The 12,597-nt window shown below is 42.8% G+C and overlaps 1 protein-coding gene across 1 annotated transcript in view; it reads left to right on the top strand.

The window, feature by feature from the left end:
• Nucleotides 1-4,054: 4,054 nt before the first annotated feature.
• The window catches only part of pasi1 (pasiflora 1), a 44,570-nt gene continuing 36,027 nt past the window's right edge, over nucleotides 4,055-12,597 (top strand). The window contains exon 1 of the mRNA XM_071669758.1: nucleotides 4,055-4,154. The gene's annotated coding sequence lies outside the window, so the exon portion shown is untranslated. The remainder of the gene's footprint in view (nucleotides 4,155-12,597) is intronic.

The raw sequence follows: 12,597 nt of genomic DNA, 5'->3' as shown, positions 1-12,597 counted from the left end.
TGATCCATTGCAGTCAAATGCATCTTCACTACACCTATGACGTCACTCTCATTTGACCTTACTTTTATGAGACAGATGAAGTTATTTACACTACACTTCGGCCTTTGACCTTACCTTCAGTGGATAAGGTGAAGGGCATCGTCACTGCACGTATGACACACTAGTGCCTTTGACCTGAACCTCATGGGTCAGGTCAGAGGCCTTAGTTCGTTGAAGAGGCATTTGACCTGAGGCAAGGGTGGAGTACAGCACATACACGATAACAATTAAGGAAATACGATATGTTGAAAGCACCAATGCGCTTTTCCCAATTTAAGTGAAAACACATGTAATTGTTATCTTGTTTGATAACTAGATTCTCGGATATTGTTTTGTACATTTGACAATAATTACAGAGAAGCATTAGAGATGTTGAGTGGTCAGAGGTGACCATTTATTTGAGCAGGATCCTTCCCTGTGAGACGGGAGACAGTTTCTCACAGGCAGCCTGGGTGTGGCGCAGATGGTCGGGGGGGGGGGGGGGGGGGGGGGGGGAAATTGGATGTTATATTTTCCCCTCACGATTGCGTTAATGACGAGTAACGACGAGGTGTCCCTCTGGCCATCCATCACTCACGGTGATGACCTGGATCCTCTCGTGTTCATCTGTGTGTTGAGGTGACTCATCAAGTTCAGTGCTGGGTATTACACACACACACACACACACACTCATGCACTGAAGGTCATGACAGGTCCGCTGGTGTCAGCGCTCCCAAGCGGCTCTTGTTGTTGTCGTCTGTCACGCGCCGCCGCTGGCCCGCCCGCGCCTCCTACCCTCTCCCTGACCCAATCTATACCATGCTGGTGAGCTCAGGGATCACCACCATCTGCTGATGAGATGAGGAAACCCCGTGTTTTCCTCCGTCCTACACTGACTGCCTCAGGTCTCATGGTCCGGGTTCTCGCTCTTGCAGGCACTGCCTTGTCCCTCTTCCTCCTCAGGGCGGCCCTATTTTCGCATCACCTGCTTCAGGTCTCCGTACATGCTTCGCAGGACGAGAGCTGGCCATCCTGATCACACAGCATGTTCACCTGAGCCGAGATTTGATGATAAATGTCTCGATACTTGGCGGTGTTGGCCTTGGGGAGGTACCGAGTGTGCATCTTTTATCTCGCCCCCGATGTCCTTTCGTGATCTTGGGCAGCGCATGTGGAACAGCTCCAGCTGTTTCCTTTGTCTCAGGTAAGGAAGCCAGCCACGTCTCGTGGCCCTACAGGAGGGATGCCAGGACCAGGGCGAACCTCTCACGTCTGCCTCGGGCGTGGCGGACCTTATGAATCTCCTTGTCCAGGAGACACCATCGCTGGAGACTGGGGTCGCCCCGAGATGCTTGACTTCGTCTACGTATAGCACAGCTGGAGGCCACCTGGTCGGGAGAGGGAAGGGGACGGGTTCACTGGGAGACATAACAGCCAGTCTTATTTCCTTGCTCAACCAGACGTCACCACTCAGCCAGACTTTATTCACTCTTCATTCAGACTTCCTTCATGAGTGTCAGCGTTCCCTCATCGTTCAACCAGACTTCATAAGTGAACAAAGCTTACTTCTTTCCTCAACCAGTCTTCATAAGTGAACACAACATCGCTCACCCCTCGATGAGGCATTCATCATAACTCAGTCAAGCTTCTTTTATTCCTCAACTAGACTTCCTTCACAACTCAACCAAACTTCCTACATTGCTCAGTCAGACTTCTTTCCTAACGTGGCTAAACTTCCTTCTTTGCTCAGACCGATTTCTTTCCTAATTCAACCAAACTTCCCATATTGTTCAAAGAAACTTCCTTCATAATAGCCAGTCTTCCTTCATTGTTCATTCAGGTTTTATAGCTCGGCAAAACGTCCTTCATTCCTTTATCTGACTTTCTTCACAACAGCCAAGTTTCCTTCACTTTTCAACCAGTCTTCCTTTATAACCACACTTCAGCCAAACTTCATAACCCATCCAGAGTTCCTTCATTCCTTAACCAGACTTCCTTCACAGCTCAACCAAACATCACCCATTACTCAAGCAGATTTCCATAACTTTGCCCAACCTCCTTTATAACTCGGCCAAACTTCTTTCATAAACTTCTTTCATAACTGCAGCAAACTTCCTTCGTTACTCGGCCAAGTTTCCTTCACTGCAGAAATAAACTTGTATTTCTGATTCTGCCAGACTTCCTTCTTTACTCAAGCAGATTTCTATTGCAGCTCATTAAGACTTCATTCATAACTCCGTTACTCTTCCTTCATATCACAGACCTAGTTTACAACTGGACCAAATAATTCTCCGTTTCTGTGGTAAAGCTTTTCTCCTAACTCCACGAGCAGCAGTTCTTCGTAACTCCTCTGCTTTCCCTTCATAAATACCTTCATAAATCAGCCAAAATGCCTTCGTAACTCAGCCTCGTAACACGTCTACTTTCCCTTCATAACTATTTTCATAAACCAGCCAAAATGTCTTCGTAACTCACATACTTTCCCTTCATAACTACCTTCATAAACCAGCCAAAATGTCTCCGTAACTCACTTACTTTCCCTTCATAACTACCTTCATAAACCAGCCAAAATGTCTTCGTAACTCACTTACTTTCCCTTCATAACTATTTTCATAAAGCAGCCAAAATGTCTTCGTAACTCACATACTTTCCCTTCATAACTTCCTTCATAAATCAGCCAAAATGCCTTCGTAACTCAGCTAAACTGTCTTCATAACCCAGCCACCTTCATAAGGTTAGCCAATGGCAAGGGTTACATACATTTGCTCCAGATCAGCGGGTCGCAGTGTGAGGGAAAACGGAATCACTCAGACGTTGTAGCTCAGGACTTGATGATTACATATATTAACCTTTACTTCTAACTTCCAAGTTATATTACATTTACTTCTAACTTCCAAATTATATTACATTTACTTCTAACTTCCAAGTTATATTACATTTACTTCTAACTTCCAAGTTATATTACATTTACTTCTAACTTCCAAGTTATATTACATTTACTTCTAACTTCCAAGTTATATTACATTTACTTCTAACTTCCAAGTTATATTACATTTACTTCTAACTTCCAAGTTATATTACATTTACTTCTAACTTCCAAGTTATATTACATTTACTTCTAACTTCCAAGTTATATTACATTTACTTCTAACTTCCAAGTTATATTACATTTATTTCTAACTTCCAAGTTATATTACATTTTCATTTTTTACCTAAGCCCAAACGTTTAGTCTCGGGATACTGTGTTTAGCATCTTAATATACATCTTTGTTTACAGTGTCTAAAACAATTGTAAAAAGCTTTCTTACACTGAGCAGCCTGGAATATCTCGGCACTTATTATGACGACGGATTCAGATGCCCATATTTCTGATGGAATGATTATGAAGATGCACGTCAGATGCGTCCTTAGTGTGATAGATAACAGAAATAATCCCAATACTGAAGCATAGACACACTAGTTGCATTCATAGGTACGTCCCTGATGCCCAGGAGTTACGGTTAATTTGATCATCACTGTGGATGCAGGAGATCGTAGATGTACAGGAGATACAGGTTATTATGGTTATGCAGTAGACATACAGGTTAAGTATAGTCGGGCCGCGCGTTTACAATGCTCGGCAGAGGCAGGGGATCCAGGCGTATGTCAATATTTACATACGTATTCCAAGTTACGCGCCATATACAGGTAATCCGCTGGTGGTATTGAAAGGAAATAAAACGTATCCATTGGATGATTTCGTAAAGAAAAGAGGATTTACTATTATATCATATTTCGCGCTTTACAGGTGTATAGAGGTGAAGCCCTCTACAGGCAAAATCTCGAACTAGCACAGGTAAATTAGGGGTCAAACGGCAACACCTCAGGATCGTCTTATCAGCTCACCACTTTTATCTTTTTCTCCGGGTAATTGCTTTGGAGTATATCTCATATACTTCTATGTCGCTTAGTTACCGAAATGGGAAGGTTGACACAGAGGAACACACTCACGGGAGACTTATGGTAGCGTGTAAGGTGAGCAATATTAGTAACAGGTAACTGAGCACACAAGCTGTGGTGTTTCAAACTCGACATCATAAACACTGTGCGACCCAACGCTACCGCGTCCTCTATCCTGGATGGGTCTACATTTTAAGGTAATAATCACATACTTTAACCTTGTTGTGGTGTTGTTGGGGTTGTGAATGGCTTTGTTGGACCTGAAATAGCAAGACAACACGGCGTAGGCCAGCCAAGTTGCCGTACGTCTCCAGTCCCCTACCCACCCCCCCGTGCAAAGCCAAGCAGGGTGGGGTTTCCATACACACCATTCCAGAGGACACGACGTTTATATAGAGATATTGGCCTTGTGGTCGCAAGATATATCAAAATCTATTAATTAGTTTTGGACGTCATGAATCTCCGAAGCACGGGGGAGTTTTGGTTAACAAATGATCCATTTCTATCGAGAGCAAACAGGGTTTGTTGCCAAACATTTACAGCAGTTGCATTCAACTTGCCCAGCTTTATCCGCCATTGGATTATTTTCATAATTCTTGGAAGAACCGTGTTCCTTGTTTGAAAAGATGTGTATTTACAGTACCAAGAATAACGTATAAGCTTCCTTAGCTTGACGACAGACCCCCACAGTTATTACACCGAGATAGTGTGACATTCATGGTCCGTTACTCATCCTGAATGCCTCTGTGACCCCTTCGGGCCCTCAGCACGTTTGAGGGATCCTTGAGCATAACAGCACAGCCTCTTCACCATGGCGTGGTCTTTAACACCTGATCCGTAAGTCCACAAGACAGGAAGTTATACTTAAGGGTCGTCAAGTTGTGCTCAAGGGTAGTACCCTTGTGCTCAGGGGTCGTGCCGTCGTGCTCAAAGGCCGTACCTTGTAAGAGATTAAAGGCTAACGAATTACATGTATGTCCTTGTTTTTCTGTCATTAAAATGTGTGTACTGTAAAAGGAGGGAGTTTTACACTCATGGCGCCTCAGTTCTTGAACATTCTCCATTAAACAACTTTTTAAGCCATGTGCTGTCTGCCTTGACCACGCCCTTATTCACTTGAATCCATTCCTCCACTTCTGTTGTACCACCATGAAAGATCGTCTTTACGTCTTCCTTAACAAGTTGCTTGATTAGATTCACGTTATGTTCTCTGGTTGTTCTGTCCCCGCCTCTCTCATTGTACTCACAGGCTACATCGTCGATCTGGTCAGAAATCTTTGGGTGTGTGTTTACGTCTGCCTAGAATGTTTACATTTGTACATGTATATGTGTTAGTTTTGATATGTATATATATATATATATATATATATATATATATATATATATATATATATATATATATATATATATATATATCATACAAGCCTCCAACAGCCAGGATCGAATCCGGGACCCCTGTGCAAGAGGCAGGAATGCTAACCGCTAGTATGTGGGCCCATAGACTAGCCTCCGCGAATTATCTTCAAAGACAGGTGACAGCCTTAGAGGAAAAATTCCTCATATGTCTCCTTGCTTTGTTCTTTCTTTTGGAAAGTAATACACGGAGAGAGGATTTCCAGTCACCCGCTCCCGCCCCTCTTAGTCGCCTTTACGCCGCGCAGGGAATACGTGGGCAATATTCTTTCTCCCCTATCCAAAGGTTTATATGAAAAGATGTTTTGGAAAGAGATAAATAAAGTGCGTAAGACAAGAGAACAAATTGGAACATCGGTGAAGGGGGCTAATGGGGAGGTAATAACAAGTAGTGGTGATGTGAGGAGATGGAGTGAGTATTTTGAAGGTTTGTTGAATGTGTTTGATGATAGAGTGGCAGATATAGGGTGTTTTGGTCGAGGTGGTGTGCGAAGTGAGGGTCAGGGAGAATGATTTGGTAAACAGAGAAGAGGTAGTGAAAGCTTTGCGGAAGATGAAAGCTGTCAAGGCGGCGGGTTTGGATGGTATTGCAGTGGAATTTATTAAAAAAGGGGGTGACTGTGTTGTTGACTGGTTGTTAAGGATATTCAGTGTATGTATGGCTCATGATGAAGTGCCTTGAAGATTGGCGGAATGCATGCATAGTGCCATTGTACAAAGGCAAAGGGGATAAAGGTGAGTGTTCAAATTACAGAGGTATAAGTTTGTTGAGTATTCTTGGGAAATTATATGGGAGGGTATTGATTGAGAGGGTAAAGGCATGTACAAAGCATCAGATTGGGGAAGAATAGTGTGGTGTCAGAAGTGGTAGAGGATGTGTGGATCAGGTGGTTGCTTTGAAGAATGTGAGAAATACATATAAAAACAAATGGATTTGTATGTAGATTTTATGGATTTGGAGAAGACATATGATAGAGTTAATAGAGATGCTCTGTGGAAGGTATTAAGAATATATGGTGTGGGAGGCAAGTTGCTAGAAGCAATGAAAAGGTTTAATCGAGGATGTAAGGCATGTGTGCGAGTAGGAAGAGAGGAAAGTGATTGGTTCTCAGTGAATGTAGGTTTGCGGTAGGGGTGCGTGATGTCTCCACGGTTGTTTAATTTGTTTGTGGATGGGGTTATGGAGGTGAATGCAAGAGTTTTGGAGAGAGGAGCAAGGATGCAGTCTGTTGTGGATGAGAGGGCTTGGGAAGTGAGTCAGTCGTTCGCTGATGATACAGTGCTGGTGGCTGATTTGGGTGACTGAGTTTGGTAAAGTGTGTGAAAGAAGAAAGCTGAGAGTAAATGTGAATAAGAGCAAGGTTGTTAGGTACAGTAGGGTTGAGGGACAAGTCAGTTGGGAGGTAAGTTCAAATGGAGAAAAACTAGAGGAAGTGAAGTGTTTTAGATATCTGGGAGTCGATTAGGCAGCGGATGGAACCATGTAAGCAGAAATATAGCGACAAAGTATAATAAAATAGAATATATATATATATATATATATATATATATATATATATATATATATATATATATATATATATATATATATACAACACTGAACACCCCGTGTACACCAATTATATCCTCAACTGCCACATTACTCACCTTTGCATTCAAATCACCCATCACTATAACCCGGTCTCGTGCATCAATACTACTAACACACTCACTCAGCTGCTCCCAAAACACTTGCCTTTCATGATCTTTCTTCTCATGACAAGTGCATAGGCACCAATAATCACCCATCTCTCTCCATCCACTTTCAGTTTTACCCATATCAATCTAGAACTTACTTTCTTACTCTACCACCTACTCCCACAACTCCTGCTTCAGTAGTAGTGTAAATGGTGAAGAACTTGAAGATTTGTTTGCTGAAAAGGGACGTGATTGGGAATACCTGGTTTAAAAAGAGATATAAGTAAGTATACGTATGTAAGTAGGAGAGATGGCCAGAGAGCGTTATTGGATTACGTGTTAATTGATAGGCGTGTGAAAGACTTTTGGATGTTAATGTGCTGAGAGGGGCAACTGGAGGGATATCTGATCATCATCATGTGAAGGCAAAGGTGAAGATATTTAGAGGTTCTTAGAAAAGAAGAGAGAATGTTGGGGTGAAGAGTGTGGTGAGAGTAAGTAAGCTTGGAAAGAAGACTTGTATGAGGAAGTACCAGGAGAAATTGAGTGCAGAATAGAAAAAGGTGAGAGCAACTGACGTAAAGGAAGTGGGGGAAGAATGAGAGGTATTTAAGGAAGCAGGGATGGCATGCGCAAAAGATGCCTGTGGCATGAGAAAGATGGGAGGTTTCCAGATTAGAAAGGGTAGTGAGTGGTGGGATGAAGAAGTAAGATTGTTAGTTAAAGAGAAGAGAGAGGCGTTTGGACGATTTTTGCGGGGAAGTAGTGCAAGTGACTGGGATGTATGTAAAAGAAAGAGGCAGGAGGTCAAGAGAACGGTGCAAGAGGTGAAAAAGAGGGCAAATGAGAGTAGGGATGAGAGAGTATCATTAGATTTTAGGGAGAATGAAAAGATGTGTTGGAAGGAGGTAAATAAAGGGCGTAAGACAAGAGAACAGATAGGAACATCGGTGAAGGGGGCTAATGGGGAGGTGATGACAAGAAGTGGTGAAGTGAGAAGGTGATGGAGTGAGTATTTTGAAGGCTTGTAGAATGTGTTAGATGATAGAGTGGCAGATATAGGGTGTTTTGGTCGAGGTAGTGTGGGAAGTGAGTGCCAGGAGAAAGGTTTGTTAAACAGAGAAGAGGTAGTGAAAGCTTTGCGGAAGATGAAAGCCGGAAAGGCGGCGGGCTTGGATGGTATTGCAGTGGAATTTATTAAAAAAGTTGGTTACTGTGTTGTTGACTGGTTGGTGATGATATTCAGTGTATGTATGGTTCATGGTGAAGTGCCTGAGGATTGGTGGAATGCATGTATAGTGCCATTGTACAAAGGCAAAGGGGATAAAGGTGTGTTCAAATTACAGAGGTGTGAGTTTGTTGAGTCTCCCTGGGAACTTATATGGGAGGGTATTGATTGAGAGGGTAAAGGCATGTACAGAGCATCAGACTGGGGAAGAGCAGTGTAGTATCAGAAGTGGTAGAGCATGTGTAGATCAGGTGTTTGCTTTGAAGAATGTATGTGAGAATTACTTAGAAAAACAAATGGATTTGTATGTAGCATTTATAGATCTGGAGAAGGCATATGATAGAGTTGATAGAGATGCTCTGTGGAAGGTATTAAGAATATATGGTGTGGGAAGTAAGTTGCTAAAAGCAGTGAAAAGTTTTTATCAAGGATGTAAGGCATGTGTACGAGTTAGAAGAGAGGAAAGTGATTAATTCCCAGTGAATGTCGGTTTGCGGCAGGGGTGCGTGATGTCTCCATGGCTGTTTAATTTGTTTATGGATGGGGTTGTTAGGGAGGTGAATGCAAGAGTTTTGGAGAGAGGGGCAAGTATGCAGTCTGTTTTGGGTGAGAGGGCTTGAGAAGCGAGTCCGTTGTTGTGCGCAGATGACACAGCGCTGGTGGCTGATTTGGGTGAGAAACTGCAGAAGTTGGTGACTGAGCTTGGTAAAGTGTATGAAAGAGGAAAGCTGAGAGTAACTGTGAATAAAAGCAAGGTTATTAGGCTCCGTAGGGTTGAGGGACAAGTTAATTGGGAGGTGAGTTTAAATGGAGAAAAACTGGATGAAGTGAAGTGTTTTAGATATCTGGGAGTAGATTTAGCAGCGGACGGAACCATGGAAGCGGAAATGAGTCACAGGGTTGGGGAGGGGGCGAAGGTTCTGGGAGCGTTGAAGAATGTGTGGAAAGGCGAGAACGTTATCTCGGAGAGCAGAAATGGGTATGTTTGAAGGAATAGTGGTTTCAACAATGTTGTATGGTTGTGAGGCATGGGCTATGGATAGGGTTCTGCGGAGGAGGGTGGATGTGTTGGAAATGAGATGTTTGAGGACAATATGTGGTGTGAGGTGGTTTGATCGAGTAAGTAATGAAAGGGTAAGAGAATGTATGGTAGTAAAAATAGTGTGGTTGAGAGAGCAGAAGAGGATGTATTGAAATGGTTTGGTCACATGGAGCGAATGAGTGAGGAAAGATTGACAAAGAGGACATATGTGTCAGAGGTGGAGGGAACGAGAAGTGGGAGACCAAATTGGAGGTGGAAGGATGGAGTGAAAAAGATTTTGAGCGATCGGGGACTGGACATGCAGGAAGATGAAAGGCGTGCAAGGAGTAAAGTGAATTGGAACGATGTGGTATACCGGGGTCGACATGCTCTCACTGGATTGTACCAGGGCATGTGAAGCGTCTGGGGTAAACCTTGGACAGTTTTGTGGGGCCTGGATGTGGAAAGGGAGCTGTGGTTTTGGTGCATTATACATGACAGCTAGAGGCTAAGTGAGAACGAATGTGGCCTTTGTTGTCTTCCTAGCGCTGCCTCCTGCGGGGGTAGGGGGGGGGGTGCCATTTTATATGGTGGGGTGGCGACAGGAATGGATGAAAGCAGCAAGTATGAATATGTGCATGTGTATATATGTATATGTCTGTGTATGTATACGTTAAAATTTATAGGTATGTATATGTGCGTGTGTGGGCGTGTATGTATAAACATGTGTATGTGGGTGGGTTGGGCCATTCTTTCGTTTGTTTCCTTGTGCTACCTCGCTAAAGCGGGAGACAGCGACCAGGTATTATATATATATATATATATATATATATATATATATATATATATATATATATATATATATATATATATTTATTTATTTATATAATAAAGCGGGAGTTAGTGAGAGCACAAGAGCAAGGGAAGGAGTAGCACTACTCCTGAAACAGTTGTGGGAGTATGTGATAGAGTGTAAGAACGTAAATTCTAGATTGATATGGGTAAAACTGAAAGTTGATGAAGAGAGATGGGTGATTATTGGTGCATATGCACCTGGGCATGAGAAGAAAGATCATGAGAGGCAAGTGTTTTGGGAACAGCTGAATGAGTGTGTTAGTGGTTTTGATGCACAAGGCCAGGTTATAGTGATGGGTGATTTGGATGCAAAGGTGAGTAATGTGGCAGTTGAGGGAATAATTGGTATGCATGGGGTATTCAGTGTTGTAAATGGAAATGGTGAAGAGCTTGTAGATTTATGTGCTGAAAAAGGACTGGTGATTGGGAATACCCGGTTTAAAAAGCGAGATATACATAAGTATACGTATGTAAGTAGGAGAGATGGCCAGAGAGCGTTATTGGATTATGTGTTAATTGATTGCGCGCGCGAAAGAGAGACTTTTGGATGTAAATGTGCTGAGAGGTGCAACTGGAGGGATGTCTGATCAATATCTTGTGGAGGCGAATGTGAAGATTTGTAGGGGTTTTCAGAAAAGAAGAGTGAATGTTAGTTTGAAGAGAGTGGTGAGAGTAAGTGAGCTTGGGAAGGAGGCTTGTGTGAGGAAGTACCAGGAGAGACTGAGTACAGAATGGAAAAAGGTGAGAACAAAGGAGGTAAGGGGAGTGGGGGGAAGAATGGGATGTATTTAGGGAAGCAGTGGTGGCTTGCGCAAAAGATGCTTGTGGCATGAGAAGCGTGGGAGGTGGGCAGATTAGAAAGGGTAGTGAGTGGTGGGATGAAGAAGTAAGATTATTAGTGAAAGAGAAGAGAGAGGCATTTGGACGATTTTTGCAGGGAGAAAATGCAAATGAGTGGGAGATGTATAAAAGAAAGAGGCAGAAGGTCAAGAGAAAGGTGCAAGAGGTGAAAAAGAGGGCAAATGAGAGTTGGGGTAAGAGAGTATCATTAAATTTTAGGGAGAATAAAAAGATGTTTTGGAAGGAGGTAAATAAAGTGCGTAAGACAAGGGAGCAAATGGGAACTTCAGTTAAGGGGGCTAATGGGGAGGTGATAACAAGTGGTGGTGATGTGAGAAAGAGATGGAGTGAGTATTTTGAAGGTTTGTTGAATGTGTTTAATGATAAAGTGGCAGATATAGGGTGTTTTGGTTGAGGTGGTGTGCAAAGTGAGAGGGTTAGGGAAGATGATTTGGTAAACAGAGAAGAGGTAGTAAAAGCTTTGCGGAAGATGAAAGCCAGCAAGGCAGCGGGTTTGGATGGTATTGCAGTGGAATTTATTAAGAAAGGGGGTGACTGTATTGTTGACTGGTTGGTAAGGTTATTTAATGTATGTATGACTCATGGTGAGGTGGCTGAGGATTGGAGGAATGCTTGCATAGTGACATTGTACAAAGGCAAAGGGGATAAGAGTGAGTGCTCTAATTACAGAGGTATAAGTTTGTTGAGTATTCTTGGGAAATTATATGGGAGGGTATTGATTGAGAGGGTGAAGGCATGTACAAAGCATCAGTTTGGGGAAGAGCAGTGTGGTTTCAGAAGTGGTAGAGGATGTGTGGATCAGGTGTTTGTTTTGAAGAATGTATGTGAGAAATACTTAGAAAAGCTAATGGATTTGTATGTAGCATTTATGGATCTGGAGAAGGCATATGATAGAGTTGATAGAGATGCTCTGTGGAAGGTATTAAGAATATATGGTGTGGGGGCAAGTTGTTAGAAGCAGTGAAAAGATTTTATCGAGGATGTAAGGCATGTGTACGTGTAGGAAGAGAGGAAAGTGAATGTAGGTTTGCGGCAAGGGTGTTTGATGTCTCCATGGTTGTTTAATTTGTTTATGGATGGGGTTGTTAGGGAGGTGAATGCAAGAGTTTTGGAAAGAGGGGAAAGTATGCAGTCTGTGGATGAGAGAGCTTGGGAAGTGAGTCAATTGTTGTTCGCTGATGATACAGCGCTGGTGGCTGATTCATGTGAGAAACTGCAGAAGCTGGTGACTGAGTTTGGTAAAGTGTGTGAAAGAAGAAAGCTGAGAGTAAATGTGAATAAGAGCAAGGTTATTAGGTACAGTAGGGTTGAGGGTCAAGTCAATTGGGAGGTGAGTTTGAATGGAGAAAAACTGGAGGAAGTGAAGTGTTTTAGATATCTGGGAGTGGATCTGGCAGCGGATGGAACTATGGAAGCGAAAGTGGATCATAGGGATCCATGTGACCAAACCATTTCAAAACACCCTATTCTGCTCTCTCAACCACACTCTTTTTATTTCCACACATCTCTCTTACCCTTACATTACTTACTCGATCAAACCACCTCACACCACATATTGTCCTCAAACATCTCATTTCCAATACAT

This window comes from Panulirus ornatus, chromosome 14 (assembly GCF_036320965.1).
Source record: "Panulirus ornatus isolate Po-2019 chromosome 14, ASM3632096v1, whole genome shotgun sequence".
NCBI classification, from domain to species: Eukaryota; Metazoa; Arthropoda; class Malacostraca; order Decapoda; family Palinuridae; genus Panulirus; species Panulirus ornatus.
This window is presented reverse-complemented; position numbering and strand designations above follow the sequence as displayed.